The 21,115-nt window shown below is 44.3% G+C and overlaps 1 long non-coding RNA gene across 1 annotated transcript; it reads left to right on the top strand.

Annotated features, from left to right (window-relative positions):
- The first annotated feature begins 759 nt into the window (after positions 1-759).
- On the top strand, positions 760-20,776 carry LOC138673988 (uncharacterized). Its single transcript, XR_011320409.1, has 3 exons — positions 760-814; positions 4,096-4,166; positions 20,629-20,776. It is a non-coding gene; the product is annotated as an uncharacterized lncRNA (long non-coding RNA).
- The last annotated feature ends 339 nt before the right edge of the window (positions 20,777-21,115 follow it).

Genomic DNA, 21,115 nt, shown 5'->3' on the forward strand with positions numbered 1-21,115 from the left:
AAGAAGCTTTGTATGAATGTAATAATAGTCTAAAGTAGGCTACAGTCCAATAGACTGCAACCAATAAATCAAAGAAAACAAGGGAAAAACCTCAGCTTATGATGCAGACTGTGAGCCCTCGCGGGCAGGGTCCTCCCTCCTTATGTACTCGTGTGCCTTGTTATCTGCTCATGTTTAATGTATTTATCTATATTTGCCCCGTATTCACATGTAAAGCGCCATGGAATAAATGGCGCTATAAAAATGTATAACAATAACAATAAATGAATTTTATTGGGCCAAACAACAAAAGCTAAACTTCTGTATTCAACTCGGTGGTTCAGATGGAACAGCCAAATGATGCTGTGTTTTCCAGAATACAGTTAGCCTATAATTCAATGTTTCCTACAAAAGAATATCCAGGGGACATTTCTGACATTAGATTTTGGTGGATTATTGAAGGTTCGAACAGCCCTTATACAATGAAAGTCTGGTACTACCAGATGACCATGTGATGAAAAATGATGATGATACCCTTTTCGTTCTTATTCCCTGCTATGTTACTAATGCATAATACATTGAAATGAATAGCAGTTGACAGAATCTTTACAATTCCCCCTTCTATAAGCCACTACAATGCAGCCATTGTAAGTGATATTTAGTCATTTGCATAGGTTTTCACTGAAGGGCAGTATAAGCAAATTTGTGTGAAAAGCACTGTCAGGAAAGCCCCTAACCTTACAATCCCATAAGATTTTTGTATGGTTGATCTGTCTCTGAGGAGGAAAACAGAGGAGTCCTTTGCTGTTTCAATGTTCTATCATGGGATAATAAGGTAGCTATAAAAAACAGTATTTTAGGGGGACCACAGGGGTGGTTCACCCAGGATCCAAAGGCTATGGATTTGCAAAATTTCCACTGTCAAATGAGTGGCGACAGCAAGCGTCCCCTCTTAAACCATTACAGTGCGTTTCCTCCCAGCTCTGCCATGCAGAGCGCTGCAGTAGAGATTTGCCATCCGCTGTGCTCTGTAAAGAACATGACCAAGATAACAAGTCTCTCAATATAATGGAGTGGGCTTTGTCATCTTGGTCATTGCCTATGCAGAGTGCAGCAGCTGAAGACAAACTCATTTCAACTGCTGCACTCTGCATAAACAGGGACTGAGATGACAGAAGATTAGAAGATTAGCAGCTAATGAATGAAGACAGCATTGAATAATTTTGTTACTAAGAGCCATTTTTTTTACACTTTTTCTAACCCTAGTTAGGGACATAGCTAGTGCTATTCTTAGGGCTAATATTAGGTTTAGGATTAGAAAAGGGACTAAGGTTTGAGTTAGACTTAGGTCTAGGGTTAGGCAGGGTTCACATTGCATCAATGGCAATGCGCTGACGGCATCCGTTACACAGTGGCACTAATGCTATGTAACGGATGCGCTAGTGCACCCATTGACTGTCATTATGTAGCGCATCGCTAACGCATGTCATAATCGGCATGCGTTAGCGATATGCCGTCATTCTGTGACGGACCCTCGGACATGGTCTGCCGCGCTTCCGGGTCCATCACCGATAGCGCAGGTGGAGCATCTGCGCTATCGTGATCGCATAACGCGATCTTTAAAGAGCACTAGCGTTGGTGCAGTCCGTTTAACGCATGCATTGAACGGACTGCACCAACGTAATGTGAACCTGGCCTTAGGCTTAGATCTTAAAGATAGGGCTAGTTTAATAATATAACTTTTAAAAAAGTAATAAAATATAAAGTGTTAAAAAATATATTCTAACAACTTATACATTTTTAGTTTTAACTAGTGATGGGCGAGCACTAAAATGCTCGGGTGCTCGTTGCTTGGGTTGAGCAGATTGGAATACTCGGTTACTCGACCCAAGCAACAAGCTCAACGAGTCTATGGCAGACCCGAGTATTTTTACCGCGACAAACAATTTTTTCCAAGATTCATGTCATTTTTCCCGGTGCCACAAAAAAACACACTAAAACGAAACCAAAACGGACTTTGCTGGGAAATATGTTAACGTACATCCTTTGCAGGTTAATGACTTGCCTGTAAGGCCAAATTATTAACCCCAGACCGAAATGTTCCTCCCCCACTTGGGCTTAGTTCAGACGCAGCGTTTTTGAAGTGTTTTTCAACTTTAATATTGATTACAACCACTACAAATGCATTCACTGGGAAATGTCATTATAACATTTAACAACCCCTAGCTGGCCATGTGGTGTGTGACACATAAGCAGACCCATCTTGTTTCATTTATGAAGGAGGGACTCATCAGGCGGCATTAATCTTCTTAAAGGGCCATTATTAAACAGTGGGTCTCCTAAACTGTTGTAGCCTAGGCTGTGAGTGGATGGGCTGCCAAGAATTACAACGCAACCCAATACCCCTTTCATAAGATGTCCAGGAGGGCCTCCTGAAAAAATGTTGCATTGAATTCAAGGCCTGCCCTGCTACCAATTCATATGCACCCCAATAAACCTTTGAACCCACATACAGTATGGGCCCATGAAAATCCACTTCACAATATTCATTTTGTACTCCCGTACTCCTTTGTTTACACAGTGACAACAATGTCTGCCCTGCTGCATATAATATAAAAGTCTCGCACTCAACTTAAATCTTATTGCTTCATAGATTTTTATTGGTATTAAGGTAACACTGGAAACGTTTCAGCCCTTATTGAGCTTTCATCAGTCACTACAATGTTCAAAGAAAAATATATACATAAAATACAGTGTACAAACAAACATAAAAACAACCAAATAAAGTATATACAATTTTTCACTTTTGTGAGTGCGAGACTTTTATATTATATACTGGATGGTTTGGGAACCTAGTCTCTGCACCATAACATAGCAGTGCACATGGAATTTACTTAAGTGCCCTGCTGCATAGTCATAAGCACGCCATTACGCCTTGGAACCCACATACTGGATGGGCCCAGGAAAATCCACTTCACAATATGCATTTTGTACATCCATAAGTCGCCAATGATTGACATAAAAGGTCTAAGTTAATCTACCCAAGTGATTATTAATGGGGCTTCAGTGCAAGAATTCCAACATATAAAAGTAAATGGCATTTCCATGCTAAAAAATTAATTACACCTCCATGCAAAGTATGCTTTTTCTCCACAGAAATACTTGAAGATAATTATATTTTTTTTGACTGTTATTGTATCAGATAAACAATATGTTGAGAGCAGGATGCACTACATTGAAGGACTATCAACTTTTTGTATTTTTTAATGGTATGATGGTTCCCTCTTTGCAGAATTATTTACAGGAGAATTTGGCAACTTTATTTGCCAAGTTTTTAACACTAAGGTTCAGATACGGCTTTAAAGAAGGCTAATACTTGCAATACAACACAATGTTATTTCAAAGTACAAAATGCAAGGAATAGTATGCTTGAATAGTATGAGTGCGTACACTTTTGTATATGTTAACATACAAAGGTTAAGTACATATAAGAATTAAATACATATAATGATTAAGTATATATAAAGATTAACTACATACAGTATAGTTACATCATCACCAAGAGGCTTTTAAACATAATCAGTCTGGAATATCAGAGAAGCAACACCAAGACAGAGAACCCATGGGAGATTCGCTACACTACATGGGCGTCCCCAATTATGCAGGTATGAGCACACTGTACAGGCACCCCAATTTTTGCATCTGTCTTAGTCATGTTTCTCTGGTCTTATATAGTGATTTACACTATGTAGTAACTCTAGTTTCACCCGGCCCTTCAGGTGGCCAACTTTCAAGGTCGGATGAAACAGAGATATCATGGAGTCATCAGACGAGGGACCATAAACCCTTAGAATATAAAATCTACAAGGATTTAGATAAAACCATCACAGGCAGAGGTTCAGTAAACCTTAATGTTTTACAATGACAAATAACAGACATATAGAAGCTTAGAACTGTTTGTGTCACTATGATCATTGTCTTTCACATCTGTAAACGTTTTACAAGAAATGCAGCTATGTAATTGTCTGAATGCATTCGGTATATTTCAATCTGGTTTCAAAATTGCCATTTGTATATTCGCACTACATTATTAACAGCAATCATATCTATATTCAGCCTTTCTAGAAAAACCTAAGCTTAACCCATTGAGTACTCTGGACAATCATGACAATCTTCTTGACCTATAGGTAAGCAATGTTAAAAATAGCTGTTACAATGTACTCCGTAAATAAAAGTGAGAACTGCAAGAATGTGAAGATGTTCTAAAACATAACTGTGCCCATGCTCAATTTTCCATAACTGTTCCGTTTGGCTGTGTAGTAAATATTGGAGACACAATAGATGATCTGACATCCTTTCAAATAATTACTTTACAGATAAAAAGAGCATTTATTATTATTCCTGTTTATTATCCTAGAAAGAAAGAATGAACATGCAGTCTCCCTCATACAAGTTATCTCAGCCAAATTTGATAAAGTCCTCTGCATCTACAAGCATTCAGCCATCACTTTTTTGTCTTGAACTCTTACCATTTGATGCAGCCAAAGTTATGGCTCTCAAGGAGAGAAACTAATATAGTGGACAAAGAAATATTTGTAATGAACTACTGAGCCAAACTAACAGCATTGCTTTATCAAATTTATATGAAGTGTATTATGTCCAATGTGAGCAACCAGGCAACACAAAATGGAGGTTTTCAAGTGAGCTCTTTAAGGTACACAAATGTTATTAAGTCTTTTCCAACAAGGATGTGGTTTCACCAATGGGGGTACCTTTTTTAAAAATATACTTTTGCCATCACAGCCCTTTTGCCCAAAATTCAGTGGCCTGTAACAGTACAGAACACGTTCACCCAGGTCATGTAGTCGGAGATAAGGAAGAGAAATTGCAGGAAACAGAGTTAAGAAGTAGGCCCAAACGTAGGGGTGTGGGTCTCTGAGACTTGTAATGGAGTGCATGAGCTGACAAACCATTCCCCAAAGGTGGGTATCTTTTTAATAAATAAACTAGTGCCACCACAACCCCTCTTGCCCAAAATTCACCGGCCTAAAACAGTACAGAGCACGTTCACCCTGGTCTCCTATTGGCAGGTAAGGAAGAAACATTGTAGGAAACCGAGTTAAGATGTAGGCCCAATGTAGGGGTGTGGGTCTGTGAGACTTGTTATGGAGTGCCTGAGCTGACAAACAATTCCCCAATGGGGGGTACCTTTTTTTAGTAAACTAGTGCCATCACAGGCCTCCTTGCCCCAAATTCACTGGGCTATAACAGTACAGAGCACGTTCACCCTGGTCATCTAGTGGCAGGTAAGGAAGAGACATTGCAGGAAACCGAGTTAAGAAGTAGGCCCAATGCAGGGGTGTGGGTCTCTGAGACTTGTAATGGAGTGCATGGCTTGACAAACATTTGTCCATGGGGGTAAATTTTTAAAAAATATTTCATGGGGATCATAGATACCCTTGCCAAAAAATTGACTGTCTGTAGCAGCACGGAACATGTGAACCCTGGTGATCTAGTGGTGGAAAATAATGAGAGGTGAAGGAAGGCCTCATTAAAAACTAGTCCCAATTTAAAGGAGTGGGTCTCCTAGACTTGTAATGCCCATACACTAAGTGTATTAGCTAACAAGCATTTCCCCATGGGGGTACATTTTAAAAAAATATAATATGGTGATCTAGTGGTGGAGAATGAGGAGACATTGCTGAAGGCCTCATTAAAAACTAGGCCCAATTTAAAGGATTGTGTCTCCTAGACTTGTAATGCCCATACACGCAGTGCATGGGCTGGCACACATTTCCCCAAGGGGGATTCATTTTTTAAAAACATACTATGGGCATCATAGACACCCTTGCCAAAAAATTGACTGCCTGTAGCGGCACAGAAGACGTTAAGCCTGGTGATCTAGTGGTCGAGTATAATAATAAATACAAAATGTGAATCCACCGATGAAAGTAAATAACAAAAGGGAGGGGCAAACACAGGTTCATAGATTTGAAGCCAGAATGTGTCCAATGAGATATGTTTGTCCCTAGCAACAGCTCAGACACAGGGCTATAAATATAAATTTAACGTAAAAGTCTTTGAATAATTTTCTATTTTAGAGGTATACACTACCTCATGAGAGGACTATCCAGAGATAGGGAAAATGGAAAATATAAGAATAAATGGGAATAATAGACGTACAGTACATTACGACTGAGGGGCGATCTAATAACCATGTATAAGTATATAAGGGGACAATACAAATATCTCGCTGAGGATCTGTTTATACCAAGGAAGGTGACGGGCACAAGGGGGCATTCTTTGCGTCTGGAGGAGAGAAGGTTTTTCCACCAACATAGAAGAGGATTCTTTACTGTTAGGGCAGTGAGAATCTGGAATTGCTTGCCTGAGGAGGTGGTGATGGCGAACTCAGTTGAGGGGTTCAAGAGAGGCCTGGATGTCTTCCTGGAGCAGAACAATATTGTATCATACAATTATTAGGTTCTGTAGAAGGACGTAGATCTGGGGATTTATTATGATGGAATATAGGCTGAACTGGATGGACAAATGTCTTTTTTCGGCCTTACTAACTATGTTACTATGTTACTATGTTACATCTCTTTTTTATGACATTTCCCCCTGTGGGAGTAACATTTGTTTTGGTTTTCAATTAGTAACAAGCATCATAAAAACACCCTTGTACAAAAAAAAATTGTGACTTTGGCATCAAGGAATCCGCTCACCGTGGTGTTCTACTGGTTGTGGATGATGATGAGGATAAGGAGGAAGATAACAACAAAGAGACCAAATCCGGAAGCGTATACCCATGTGTGGTGTTGAAGAGGTGCATGATAATACACCTCCCCAAAACAGAGAATACATTTGAGGTTATGTTTCACTGTTTTCACTTGGTGGTGTACAGAAGTCTTTCCCAATCCAGCCCTTGTTCATTTTTATAATAGTCAGCCTGTCAGCATTTTCAGTTGACATGCGGATGCGCTTGTCTGTTATAATTCCACCACTAAAAACCCACTCTGACAGAATGCTAGCAGAAGGGCAGGCCAGGACCTCCAAGGCCCAGATAGCCAGTTCATGCCACGTGTCCAGCTTGGATACCCAATAATTAAAAGGCACAGAGGAATCCTGGAAGACATTTGTACGATCTACAAGGTACTCCCTCACCATCTTCCCAAACATTGCTCTTCTTGTGACAGCACCCCTTGCCTCTGTCCCGGCACGATGGGATGGTCTGAGAAAACTGTCCCAGAACTTGGCCATTGTTCCCCTGCCTGAGCTGGATTGTACTTCTGTCTCTCTCGCTTGGACTCCTTGGTTGTACAACAAACTCTGACGTCTGCTGCCAGCTTTCTCACATGGGAATTTTCTAAGTAATTCTGCTACAAGTGCCCTCTGGTACTGCAACATTTTAGTACACCTCTCTGCCTCTGGCAGAAGAGATTGAAAGTTCTCCTTGTAGCGTGGGTCTAGAAGTGTCACCAACCAGTAAACAGTGTCACCAAACATTTTTATAATGCGGGGGTCACGTGAAACGCAGCGCAACATAAAGTCAGCCATGCGCGCCAGACCGCTAACAGGTAAGACTTCCATGTCCTCACCAACAGAACGACTGACCATGCTGTCCTTCTCCTCCCTGTCCTCAGGCCATCCCCGCTGTACAGACGGTATGACAGCTGTGCTTGTAGTATCGTCTATAGTGCATGAAAGTAGCTCCTGTTCTTCCTCCTCCTCCTCATTGCCTACCAATCTACATTGGGAAGACATGAGGCTGGGCAGAGTGTAATCCGCCTGTATGATTCCTTCATCCATATCCTTATGCTCTGCCTGCAATGCATCTTTAATTGTTGTCATCGCTGCATCATGTCCACTTCCCCGTCCCTTGCCCCTTGCCTTGCCCATTTTAAATGGACTACAGAACTACTTGAAAAGCTCAACACAAATGTATTTATTTGGAGCAAAATTATATTTGATCAGTATGCCTTCAAAGCTACGATTTTTCCACCACAGATACACCAGACCGCAGCCACAGATAACAGACTGTCTAATTTTTTTTTTCTCTTGTATGTGAAATTTGGCAAAAAATTAAAAATGAGTACAACAAGGCTAGCAGACAGAACTATTAAACTTTTGCCTGCAAAGCTACAATTTTTCCACCACAGATACAACAGGTCTCAGCCTGACATAACAGACTGTATAATTTTTGGGGGGGTTTTGGAGAATTTTTAAAATGACAAAAAAAGAGTGGAACAAGGCTAGCAGGCAGAACTATGAAACTTGTGCCTGCGAAGCTATGATGTTTCCACCACAGATACACCAGGCCTCAGCGTGACATAACAGACTATCATTTTTTTTGTGTTTTTTGGATAATTTAAAAAAAAAAAAAAATTGAACAAGGCTAGCAGACAGAATTATGAAACTTATGCCTGCGAAGCTACAATTTTTCCACCACAGATACAACAGGCCTCAGCCTGACATAACAGACTGTATAATTTTTTTTTGGGGGGGTTGGAGAATTTTTATAATAAAAAAAAAAAGAGTGGAACAAGGCTAGCACACAGAACTATGAAACTTATGCCTGTGAGCTACGATTTTTCCACCACCGATACACCAGCCGTCAGCCTCTGATAACAGACTGATGTAAATGTGGCCTTGATTTTTTGGGGCACAACTAAATTGTGTCAACAAGTTGGCTATGATACAAAAAAAAAGATTTTTTTGCCCACTCACATCTGGTGTCTGGGACAAAAAAAGAAGGTAGATTTGCATGTTCTTAGATTTCAATAACCTGGCTGTAGTAGGCAGCATGAACAAGCAAATAAATGTTAAAATATAGGGATTTTTGTGTACTCACCGTAAAATCCTTTTCTCCGAGCCATTCATTGGGGGACACAGACCGCGGGTGTATGCTGCTGCCAATAGGAGGCTGACACTAAGTGATACAAAAAAAGTTAGCTCCTCCCCTGTAGTATACACCCTCCTGCTGGCTCTCAGCTAACCAGTTCGGTGCAAAAGCAGTAGGAGAACAATAGCAATATATGAGCGTATAGCATGTCATATTCTAAAAAACAAGCATAAGCTAATAACAGGGTGGGAGCGGTGTTCCCCAATGAATGGCTCGGAGAAAAGGATTTTACGGTGAGTACACAAAAATCCCTATTTCTCCTTCGCCTCATTGGGGGACACAGACCGTGGGACGTCCCAAAGCAGTCCCTGGGTGGGGACAACAATAGATCAGGCCCTGTGTAACCGCTACTTACAAGTGCGCCACCGCGGCCTACAGATTCCGCCTGCCCAGACTCACATCTGTGGAAGTGTGGGAATTATAGTGCTTAAAGAATGCATGCGGACTGGACGAATCCGCAAGCTTGCAGGCGTGCCTTGCTGACGCCTGGTGCCTAGATCCCTTGATAGACAGGGAGATAGGCTGACATCTAGCACGGAAGGACTCCTGGATGGTGAAAAGAATTCACCATGTTATCATGGTCGATGAAATAGCTAAACCCTTCCTGAAAATGTCAGGAAGCCTTCCTCTACCGTCAGGAAGCCCAAATAAAACGTCCAACCTTCAGAAGGACGCCGTCCTCAAGACGTACCTACACAGAGCACTCACTTCGTCCAGAATATGGGGGATCTTATTCCATTATGTGGACTGGAGCCAAAAGAGATGAGGGAAGAACTATGCCCTCATAACAGTGGTAATACAGTACCACCTTGGTAACAAGGGATGGAGATGGCCTGAGGACAACCTTGCCTCGAAGGTAATAAGGGAAAAAAGTCTGAAAGAGAAGAGAAGCTAGCTCCGAAGACTCGTCAGAGTGAGAATATCGCAGAGGAGAACGGGACGACTTTCCCTGATAGTAAAGTCTGCCCGGATGAAAAAGGAGCCTACTGTAAGGCTCCTAGGAGAATAATAAGGTCCCAATGATCTAACGGTATGCGATAGGGAAGAACTACGTGTGAATACTCCCTGTGAGAAAGTCCCTACTTGCAGTTGTGCTGCGATAAGACGAGAAGATACTAGCTCCGCAAACAAAAAACGGACATGGTCAGTGCGGATCTCTGAGGATCACTGGGGCCCCTTTCTGCTTCCGAAAGGCTTTCAGAAGCAGTGGAAGGGGAGTTATGGAAACTGGTACCACGGCAGAACCAGAGCATGGAGAGTGATGGCTCTTGGATCTCGAGGCCGAACCACGAACTCGAGTACATTGGCCTTCAGTCTGGATGTCATCCCACCTACAACTGGAGAGCTCCAGTAAGGTCAGGTCTGATGGAAGACTTCGGGGTGAAATTCTCACTGACTTGAGGCGGAACCCTGACGGCTGAATTTGTTTGCCGTTCAGAGTTCTACTTCTGGGATATATACTGCCGAGATCACCGAATAATAGACTTCGGCCCATCAGAGAAAGTGAGGTACCTCGGTCATGGCGCCTGACCGTGGGTACATGCTAGATGACTGACGTAAGGCACCGCCGTGGCATTATCCAATTGAATTCGGATAGGGTGACCCGCCAGAAGGCAGTGGACCTGCTGTAAGACTACCGTTCGGATCTCCAGAACAATGATGGGGAGAAGAAGACTGGCATTGGTAGTTACTAATAACCATTGAACCGGGAGAAAGGCCCTGGATGAAGGAGCTCAGAGACTATTGTCTGAAAGTCTGTTTGACTTGCTGAAAACGAGCGGAGCGAAGGAAACCGCTTCCATTGTCGTCACCATTTTTCCTCAGAACTCTCTTAGCAAATCGAATGAAATGAGGGGGTGAGTAATCAAGTCCTCAGAACTCCCCTTGCGCGAGCTCCCTCTTGAAGGGCCATGACCTTGTCTCGAGGAAGAATTACCATCCTTCTAGAAGTGTGCAGGATCATCCTCAAAAAGGATATCTGCTGGGCTGGAAATGAGGAGAACTTGTCTAAGTGTAGCTGCCAGCCCAGGAGAGAAGGTATCGCAAGAGATATAGACGACTCAGCGTAGTCCTGGAAGGGCGGCTAGACTACACAAACAGGGCAGGACGAGCACGCCTCTAGAGTGCAAGAGAAACATGACATCCGCCATGACCCGAGCGAACACTCTGGGTGCGGAAGCAAGGCCGAAGGACAAGGTTGTGACTTGAAAATGCTGTTGACGAATGGAAAGGCAAAGGAATTTTTGCAGAGGGCAAGCAACCCGAATGTCGATGGATGCCGGAAACTGCACCTTTTTCTGTTGAAGTAATGGCTGAGCGGAGGGACTCCATCCAAAGAAGGAGGACCATGTCAAAGGTTGTTAGAAGATTGAGGTCCAGGGTCGATCTTACTTTTCGTTCCCCTGTTTGGAACCAAGATCCCTTAGATCTAGACTGTGCTGGACAATCCTTATACAATCCCTTGTCAGTCTCACGCTCAAAGGATTTGATTGGCCAGTTGTTGCTGGTGTGAATCAAGTTAGTTAAGGTCTCCAGCCAGGAGACCATTGCTCTAGCAATCCATGCGGCCGCTAGGGAGGATAGAGCGCTGGACCCGAAGCCGCAAGACGGAACGAACCAGATTTGCTATCTGACAGTGCGTGGTATTTTTAATTGATGACCCATCAGGTAGGGATACTGGTAGGTATACCACAGGAGATTCTACCCGGTTCAACTGCCCCATGGCAGAATGTGCGGCTGCATCCAGCAGGTCATAGTCTCTTGCCATCTCCTCTTTTCACGGTGCAGAGATAAAAATTAGGAACCCTCGATCCATCAACCTCTTAACAGGGAAGTGGAGAGGAATTGTCCGCCTTCTTGCATCATCCACTAAATAGTGGTGATGCAGAGGGGGGAGCTCGTACGCCAAAAAGGGTGCCTCTATATGTCCACAGAGTTCAGGTCCCCAGGTGGACAGGACAGGTTGTCTGGCGTTAGGCCTGGATGCCGGAGAGGAAACATGGAGACACTCCGTGTGCTCGTCTGTTGATGGTGTGGGGAGATCGTGCCCTTTAAAGGATCGGTCGCCCTTAAAAAACAGGCCAGGCATGGCATCCCACGTAGAGGCTTCTGTCCAGTGAATCGCTTATCCGAATTGAATGGCAAATTCTCTCGAGGGAGTTTAGTCTCTGAAGCTCTGGCAAGCTCAGGCAATATCCAATCCATATTCAGAGCCTTGTTGTCTACAAATCATTGGTGAGGGAACAGGAAACGAAAAACTTCCGTTTTCTAGATGCCTGTATGTTTCTAGACGCCTGCACATTTCTAGAATACTTGCGGCCCCTGCTAGCCGACGGCTCCCATGTAGGATAGGGGCCATGTATATTGGTCCTGCGAGCACTCCAAACACAGAGGATACACAGAGGGATTCAATCTCTTGGTCAGAGAACCATGGATTGGTCAGTGAAGAAGTCCACTGAGGGGAACTAGAGGATAAAGCTGGGGTCAGCGGCGGAGGGCTCCTCGGACTGATCAAGCGCCTTTAAGACCAGGGAATACTGGTCCTGCGCCTTTATGACCAGGGAATACTGGCCATGCGCCTTTAAGACCAGAGAATACTGGTCATGCGCCTTTAAGACCAGAGAATACTGGTCATGCGCCTTTAAGACCAGAGAATACTGGTCATGCGCCTTTAAGACCAGAGAATACTGGTCATGCGCCTTTAAGACCAGAGAATACTGGTCATGCGCCTTTAAGACCAGAGAATACTGGTCATGCGCCTTTAAGACCAGGAAATACTGGTCATACGCCTTTAAGACCAGGGAATACTGGTCCTGCGCCTTTAAGACCAGGGAATACTGGTCATGCGCCTTTAAGAACGGGGAATACTGGCCATGCGCCTTTAAGACCGGGGAATACTGGTCATGCGCCTTTAATACCAGAGAATACTGGTCATGCGCCTTTAAGACCAGGGAATACTGGTCATGCGCCTTTAAGACCAGAGAATACTGGTCAAGCGCCTTTAAGACCAGAGAATACTGGTCATGCACCTTTAAGACCAGGGAATACTGGTCATGCACCTTTCAGACCAGGGAATACTGGTCATGCACCTTTAAGACCAGAGAATACTGGTCATGCACCTTTAAGACCAGAGAATACTGGTCGCGCACCTTTAAAGACCAGAGAATACTGGTCATGCACCTTTAAGACCAGAGAATACTGGTCATGCGCCTTTAAGACCAGAGAATACTGGTCATGCGCCTTTAAGACCAGAGAATACTGGTCGCGCACTTTTAAAGACCAGAGAATACTGGTCGCGCACCTTTAAAGACCAGGGAATACTGGTCATGCACCTTTAAGACCAGAGAATACTGGTCATGCACCTTTAAGACCAGATAATACTGGTCATGCGCCTTTAAGACCAGAGAATACTGGTCATGCGCCTTTAAGACCAGAGAATACTGGTCATGCACCTTTAAGACCAGAGAATACTGGGCGCGCACTTTTAAAGACCAGAGAATACTGGTCGCGCACCTTTAAAGACCAGGGAATACTGGTCATGCACCTTTAAGACCAGAGAATACTGGTCATGCGCCTTTAAGACCAGAGAATACTGGTCATGCGCCTTTAAGACCAGAGAATACTGGTCATGCACCTTTAAGACCAGAGAATACTGGTCGCGCACCTTTAAAGACCAGGGAATACTGGTCATGCGCCTTTAAGACCAGGGAATGCTGGTCATACGCCTTTAAGACCAGGGAATACTGGCCATATGCCTTTAAGACCAGGTACTTCCTTACCCGGGTACTGATGTAGAGTCGATGTGCCCCTTTAATGCAAAAATACTGTCACCCCAGTGTGAGCTGGCCGGGTGGACCAAGATGGCCACCGGGAGCTGCAGAGTTGATAAAATCTCGCAGAGAGCGAGAAGCGCCAATTTGAAGGGCGGAGCCACAGACACAATGTTGAATAGGCCTAAGCCGGGGCCTAAATTTCTGTAGCCGACGGACGTCACCAGTGGGTCGTTCCAGGCAAGACTTCCAGGATGCGGCCTACAAATTGGCCGAAGCCGGGGACTAAATTTTTGCAGCCATCCAGAGCGTTACCTCAGAGAGGTGGGCCACAGGGAAGTGGCTGAGGCTGCCTGTCAGCATGTGGATATCCCACTGAAGATGGATCCACTCACCATTGATGCGCGTCCCGGCATGGAGCCGCCGCGGATGTGGGTTTCAGCGCTGTTCTGTGCAGCGTGGACGGTGCAGGGATAAGCCTCAATCCATCATCCCTTTGTTAGGGAGGTGGAGAGGACCCGTCCGCCTCCTTGTGCCATCCGCTTTCACAGTGGTGGGACAGTGGGGGCTGCTCGGACGCCATAGAGAGGGGCCTCTGTACAGCCACGGAGTTCAGTCCGGGTGGACAGGGCCAGTTGTCCGGCATTAGGCCTGGCTCCAGGAGAGGATACATGGAGGCGACACTCCATGTGGTCGCCTGCTGCTAGTGTGGGGAGATCGGGACCATGAAGGAACCGTCGCCCCTGAAGTGAGCTCAGGCATGGCTTCCCGCGTCGCAGGAGAGGGTACGGGGAGGAATACTCGCCGTGCTCGCCTGTTGATGGTTCGGGGAGATCGGAACCTTGAAAGGAACCGTCGCCCCCTTCACTCCGTTAATTAAAAAATAAAAATTTACAGAAAAGTAAACAATAAAATAAAAACGTTGGGGTCTGAAACAGACCCATGTGCATCCTACAGACACTAAGCAAGAACTGGTTAGCTGAGAGCCAGCAGGAGGGTGTATACTACAGGGGAGGAGCTAACTTTTTTTGTATCACTTAGTGTCAGCCTCCTATTGGCAGCAGCATACACCCGCGGTCTGTGTCCCCCAATGAGGCGAAGGAGAAAAGGGGGCTATGGATTGCTTTAGATTAAAAGGAGCAGGTATCAGGTGAAGAAAAAAAAAAGCCACGGAAAACTGCAGCTAGAAATATGTTAAGCAGCAGTAGCAGACAGTAATGGAGCTTTTGGAGGTATGCAGTGAAAGCTATGTGCGCACATACAGTGCCTGCAGGCCTTGCACTGATGTGGATATGCGCACATAGACTCCCCTGCCTAACTAGCGCTGCAATCTCGGGACCCCCGAATTGGCCCTAAAAAGGACTGTTGGTTTCTCAGGAGTTGTGGACTGAACAGTTGCAGACCTACACTAACTCTTAAAAGCACAATTCTCACCCTTTCTCAGCAGCAGCTCTCCCTACACTCGCTAAGTCTGGAGCAGAATGTGGCGAGCAGGGCGGCACCAGGTCTCTGATAGACCTGATGACTCTGTGTGGCCAGCCAATCACTGTAATACCACAACAAAGATGGCTGTGGCATTACAGTGCATGGCAGACAATCCCTGCACTGTCATTGGTGCTCTAAAAAGTGCCAGAATTGCAGGGCGGATACCCGAGCTCCCGCGGAATAATCCCGGAAATTCTCGGTGCTCGCCGAGTACACCAAGCATAGTGATACTCGGGCGAGTACCAAGTAGTGGCGAGCACGTTCGCTCATCACTAATTATCTCTCCATTTCCAATTCCGCATTGGAGTGTCCACCCTTTCCGGGATTGTTGCAGACATCTGCTGTGCTTTATGTGATGCTCTGCGTGGGGAATACCTCCCCCAACCCACAACGGAACTGTGGATGGAAGATGCATCAAAATTTATGGACATTTGTAATTTTCCTAACTGTTTTGGGGCTGTAGACGGGAAACACATTTGCATTAGGAAACCAGTTGGAAGCGGATATGATTTTTTCAATTATAAAAAATACTTCTATTGTTGTAATGGCGATTGTAGATGCTGACTGTAGATTTGTCACCATGGACGTTGGGTCATTTGGGCGAGGAAATGACTCACAGACTTTTAAAAACTCTGATATGGGCCAACATTTGTATGGTAATGATTTTAATTTTCCACCGCCACAATCTTTTCCCAACACCAAAGGACTGCCAATTCTGTTTGTTGTGGTTGAGGATGAAGCGTTCCAAATGTGTGCCAACCACCTAAAACGGTACTCAAGTAGGGACATAAATCACACAAAAAAGATTTTTAACTACCGACTGACAAGGACACAAAGAACTGTGGAGTGTGCCTTTGGATTGCTGGTCTTTAAATAGCGCATCTTGGGAACAGCCATTAATCTAAAAATTGATACTATTGATGAGGTTGTGAAAGCGTGTGTTGTTCTGCACAACTACATCCTGGCTAAAGAGCAACCAAACTTAGAACTAGAGGACCCTGTTACTACCACCTTGCGTGATTACCAAGATCACCCTCTGAAGACTTCAATAGAAGTTGCCCAAATGAGGGATAAATTTGCTGCTTATTTTGTTTCTGATAATGGACGTCTGGCATGGCAAGACGAAATGGTTTAGCCGCTAAAATGTACAGTAATGTTACAATGTACCTGTAATATTAATTGGCCACATTCAGTTCCTGGTATGATTTATTGGCCCCATCCAGTTCCTGGTATGATTCATTGGCCCCATCCAGTTCCTGGTATGATTCATTAGCCCCATCCCCTTGCTGGTGTGATTGGCCCCATCCCAGTCCTGGTATCCATGGTCCCATCAGAAAAGATTAACAAAAACAACCTTTACTCTTACCTTCCTCCACTACCTAGAAGTCGCAGCGTCCTGCTCCGGTGCCAGCAGCTGCTTAATGCTTGTAAGCAGAACATGGCAGGGACATCATGCACTGCTCACAAGCAGAGCACAGCTGCCGGAATACTCACCGGGTGTTCATCAGAGATCATGGTGAGTTTCCATTCCTCTTCAGTAGCGCTTACTGTCAGCCGCCTGCTTCCTGCTTTGTTTGCCGATACTTAACCCCTATCTGACCTCGGACAGGATAGTACGTCCGAGGTCAGATCCCCTGCTTTGATGCAGGGCTCCGCGGTGAGCCCGCACCAAAGCCGGGACATGTCAGCTGTTTTGAACAGCTGACATGTGCCCGTAATAGGCGCGGGCAGAATCGCGATCTGCCCGCACCTATTAACTAGTTAAATGCCGCTGTCAAACGCAGACAGCGGCATTTAACTACCGCATCCGGCCGGGCGGCCGGAAATGACGTCATCGCCGACCCCCGTCACATGATCGGTGGTCGGCGATGCGTCTCCGTTGTAACCATAGAGGTCCTTGAGACCTCTATGGTTACTGATGACCAGTGGCTGTGAGCGCCACCCTGTGGTCGGCGCTCACAGCACACCTGCATTTCTGCTACATAGCAGCGATCAGCAGATCACTGCTATGTAGCAGAGCCGATCGCGTTGTGCCTGCTTCTAGCCTCCCATGGAGGCTATTGAAGCATGGCAGAAGTAAAAAAAAAAGTTGAAAAAAATTTTAAAAAATAAAAAAAATATAAAAGTTTAAATCGCCCCCCTTTCGCCCCAATCAAAATAAATCAATAAAAAAAATATAAAATCTACGCATATTTGGTATCGCCGCGCTCAGAATCGCCCGATCTATCAACTAAAAAAAGCATTAACCTGATCGCTAAACAGCGTAGCGGGAAAAAAATTCAAAACGCCAGAATTACGTTTTTTTGGTCGCTGCGACATTGCATTAAAATGCAATAACGGGCGATCAAAAGAACGTATCTGCACCGAAATGCTATCATTAAAAACGTCATCTCGGCATGCAAAAAATAAGCCCTCAACCGACCCCAGATCACGAAAAGTGGAGACGCTATGGGTATCGGAAAATGGCGCAATTTTTTTTTTTTTTTTTAGCAAAGTTTGGAATTTTTTTTCACCGCTTAGATAAAAAATAACCTAGTCATGTTAGGTGTCTATGAACTCGTATTGACCTGGAGAATCATAATGGCAGGTCATTTTTAGTATTTAGTGAACCTAGCAAAAAAGCCAAACAAAAAACAAGTGTGGGATTGCACTTCTTTTGCAATTTCACCGCACTTGGAATTTTTTTCCTGTTTTCTAGTACACGACATGCTAAAACCAATGATGTCGTTCAAAAGTACAACTCGTCCCGCAAAAAATAAGCCCTCACATGGCCAAATTGACGGAAAAATAAAAAAGTTATCGCTCTGGGAAGGAGGGGAGTGAAAAGCGAACACGGAAAAACGAAAAATCCCAAGGTCATGAAGGGGTTAAGGGAAATTAATATTCTGAATTCTGAATATTAATTTCTCTTATGTATCGGCACACGTGACCGCCGGCCACAGCAGGGAGCAGGCAACTGACAGTGTGCGCTACTGTAGAGGAATGGATACTCACAGTGATCTCTGATGAACACCTTGGCTTGTGAGCATTCCGGCAGCTGTGCTCTATTTGTGAGCAGCGTATGATGTCACTGATATGCGCTCCTTACAAGCATTAGGCTATATTCACACTTTGCGGATTTTGCTGCGGATCCGCAGCGGATTTGACCGCTGCGGATCCGCAGCAGTTTCCCATGAGTTTACATTTCAATGTAAACCTATGGGAAACAAAAAACGCTGTGCACATGCTGCAGAAAAATCCGCGCGGAAACGCTGCGGATTACATTCCGCAGCATGTCACTTCTTTTCTGCGGATTTTCAGCTGCTCCAATAGAAAACTGCAGTTGAAAATCCGCAGAAGAAAACGCAGTAAAAACCGCGATAAATCCGCAGTAAAAACCGCGATGGGTTTTCACTGCGGATTTTGCAATTCCGCTGCGGAAAAATCCGCAGTGGAATCTGCAAAGTGTGCACATAGCCTTAAGCTGATGGCACCGGAGCAGGATGCTGCGACTGCAAGGGAGAGGAGGAAGGTAAGAGTAAAGGTTTGCTTTTTTAATGTTTTCTGATGGTGCCATGGATATTAGGACTGGGATGGGGCCAATCATACCAGCAAGGGGATGGGGCCAATCAATCATACCAGGAGGCCAGGAAGAAATTAATATTCATTGCCCTCCACGCCCATGGGCGTGGAATGCAGTGCATATTCATTTCTCTTTAGCAGTGGGCACAGGAGTTAGCCAGAGCTGCCAGCTCCTGCCTTTGTGACCCGGTGCTCCTCCAATACCGCTCCCACACCTCCCCACCACAGCCAGAGCCAATATATCCGGAGTATAACATGCACCCCCCATTTTCCTCCACATTTTGGGAGGAAAGAAGTGTGTCTTATAGTCCGAAAAATATGGTAGCTGTAAATGCTATGATTAAATACAAATAAAAAAACTGGCCTCCTCCACCCTTAAATAGCCAGCCATCACACACCTTATTTCCCAGTCGCCCAAGACAGCTCAATGAGTTGTCATGAAGGAGGGGGAAAAGTGTAACTATAGTCACAGTTAAATATAATTATTTTACATAGCAAAGCAATATAGCTTTAAATAATATGAATTTAAAAAAAACAACAGAAAAAAAAAACTGGCCTCCTCCACCCCTAAATAGCCAGCCATCGCACACCTTATTTTCCCGTCGCCCAAGACAGCTCAATGAGTTGGTATGAAGGAGGGGGAAAAGTGTAACTATAGTCACCGGTAGTCACCGGTAAATATAATTATTTAACATAGCAAAGCAATATAGCTTTATATGCTATGATTTAAAAAAAAAAATAAAAAAAAAAAAAAACTGGCCTCCTCCACCCCTAAATAGCCAGCCATCGCACACCTTATTTCCCCGTCGCCCAAGACAGCTCAATGAGTTGGTATGAAGGAGGGGGAAAAGTATAACTATAGTCACCGGTAGTCACCGGTAAATATAATTATTTTACATAGCAAAGCAATATAGCTTTATATGCTATGATTTAAAAAAAAAACAAAAAAACTGGCCTCCTCCACCCCTAAATAGCCAGCCATCGCACACCTTATTTCCCCGTCGTCCACAACATCTCTATGAGTTGCTATGGAGGAGGGGGAAAAGTGTAGTTATTGTCACCGATAGTCACCGGTAAATATAACTAGAAGGTTTCTTATCTCTTATGTAGTATATATATAGTGTAACATTATACATATAGCATCATAAGGCTCTGATTGTCAGGGGCATGTAGTGTGCATGGTATTCCCAGGCACATCATAATGCCACACATGAAAGCCCCCACTGGGCACTTACCTCCTCACCTCATCCATCTTTGTGGCCATCCTTTTGAACAGGGATATCTTTGGTGTTCTTCTGGAGTCCTGATCCTTGCTTGGGTCCTGACAATTTTCATTCCTGATTGCCGAGGTCCTGCTTCTCCATCCAGATCTTCTTCATTTTGATGTTCTTCTTGGGTCTCAGGAAGACAGCTTGCTCTGATGGTATTAAAGAGCTGGTGGATGGTTTGGGGTTTTCCAGCTGATGTTGGTAAATGAGAACCCCGTGAATAAGGCCTGGTGGTCTGCTGAGAGGGCTGAGTTGTTAGCCTCTGCTGCTTCCAGAATTTGAAGATTGAAAGGTCTGGAGCCGCGCTGGATGTTGCTTGGCTGTAAGATAAAAAGAAAGCACAATAAGGTGAATACAGAACAGTATAGAGTAAAGTTCAGGAAAGCTAGAAGCCTCTACATATGTCATCCAATGATCGGCAGATTTTGTCACTATCTGCCAATCATTTAACATGTATGGGGGCTTCCAATCTCTCCACAAACAAATGTGACCCCAGATTCATTACACTTTTAAAGGAAATATTAGTGGCATAATCCTCATCCCAGCATAGTAGGAAGGCTCAGGCCAGCCCTAATCACTCTTATTAGTAACATTATGAATTTGGAAAAAGAGATTAAATCTATGCTTCTATATAAAACATCTCTTCTAATACTTGCTGGCACAGGAACGTGTGGCGGACACATTCTAAGGGATTCCACCGAGTCCCAGTCAATACGCTGGAAAAACCTATGGGCTCTGATGTTACCGTTGACTCCAAGGCGCCTGGCAGGATCTTCTCGGAGGAGCTGCAAAAGAAGAAAATAAAATTACATTTACAGTATATAACATATTTCTAAATATAATTTTTTTAAAAATACTTAATTATAAAAAAACGCTATATATTAGTGTTTTTTTTCTGAAATCTAGACTACCACATGACAGGTAATATATTCCATTACTACATCGCTACAATACATTGAACACGTAAACATTTGACCTACAACGAGGAAGATTTAGGCCATGTTCACACAGTGCGTTTTTTACCGCGGAACCGCGGCGGTTTTGCCGCTGCGGTTCCGCAGCTGTTTTCCATGCAGGGTACAGTACACTGTACCCTATGGAAAACAGGACACACTGTGCACATGGTCCGGAAATTGTAAAAAAAAAGACGC

Source organism: Ranitomeya imitator, chromosome 4, assembly GCF_032444005.1.
Source record: "Ranitomeya imitator isolate aRanImi1 chromosome 4, aRanImi1.pri, whole genome shotgun sequence".
Classification (NCBI taxonomy): Eukaryota; Metazoa; Chordata; class Amphibia; order Anura; family Dendrobatidae; genus Ranitomeya; species Ranitomeya imitator.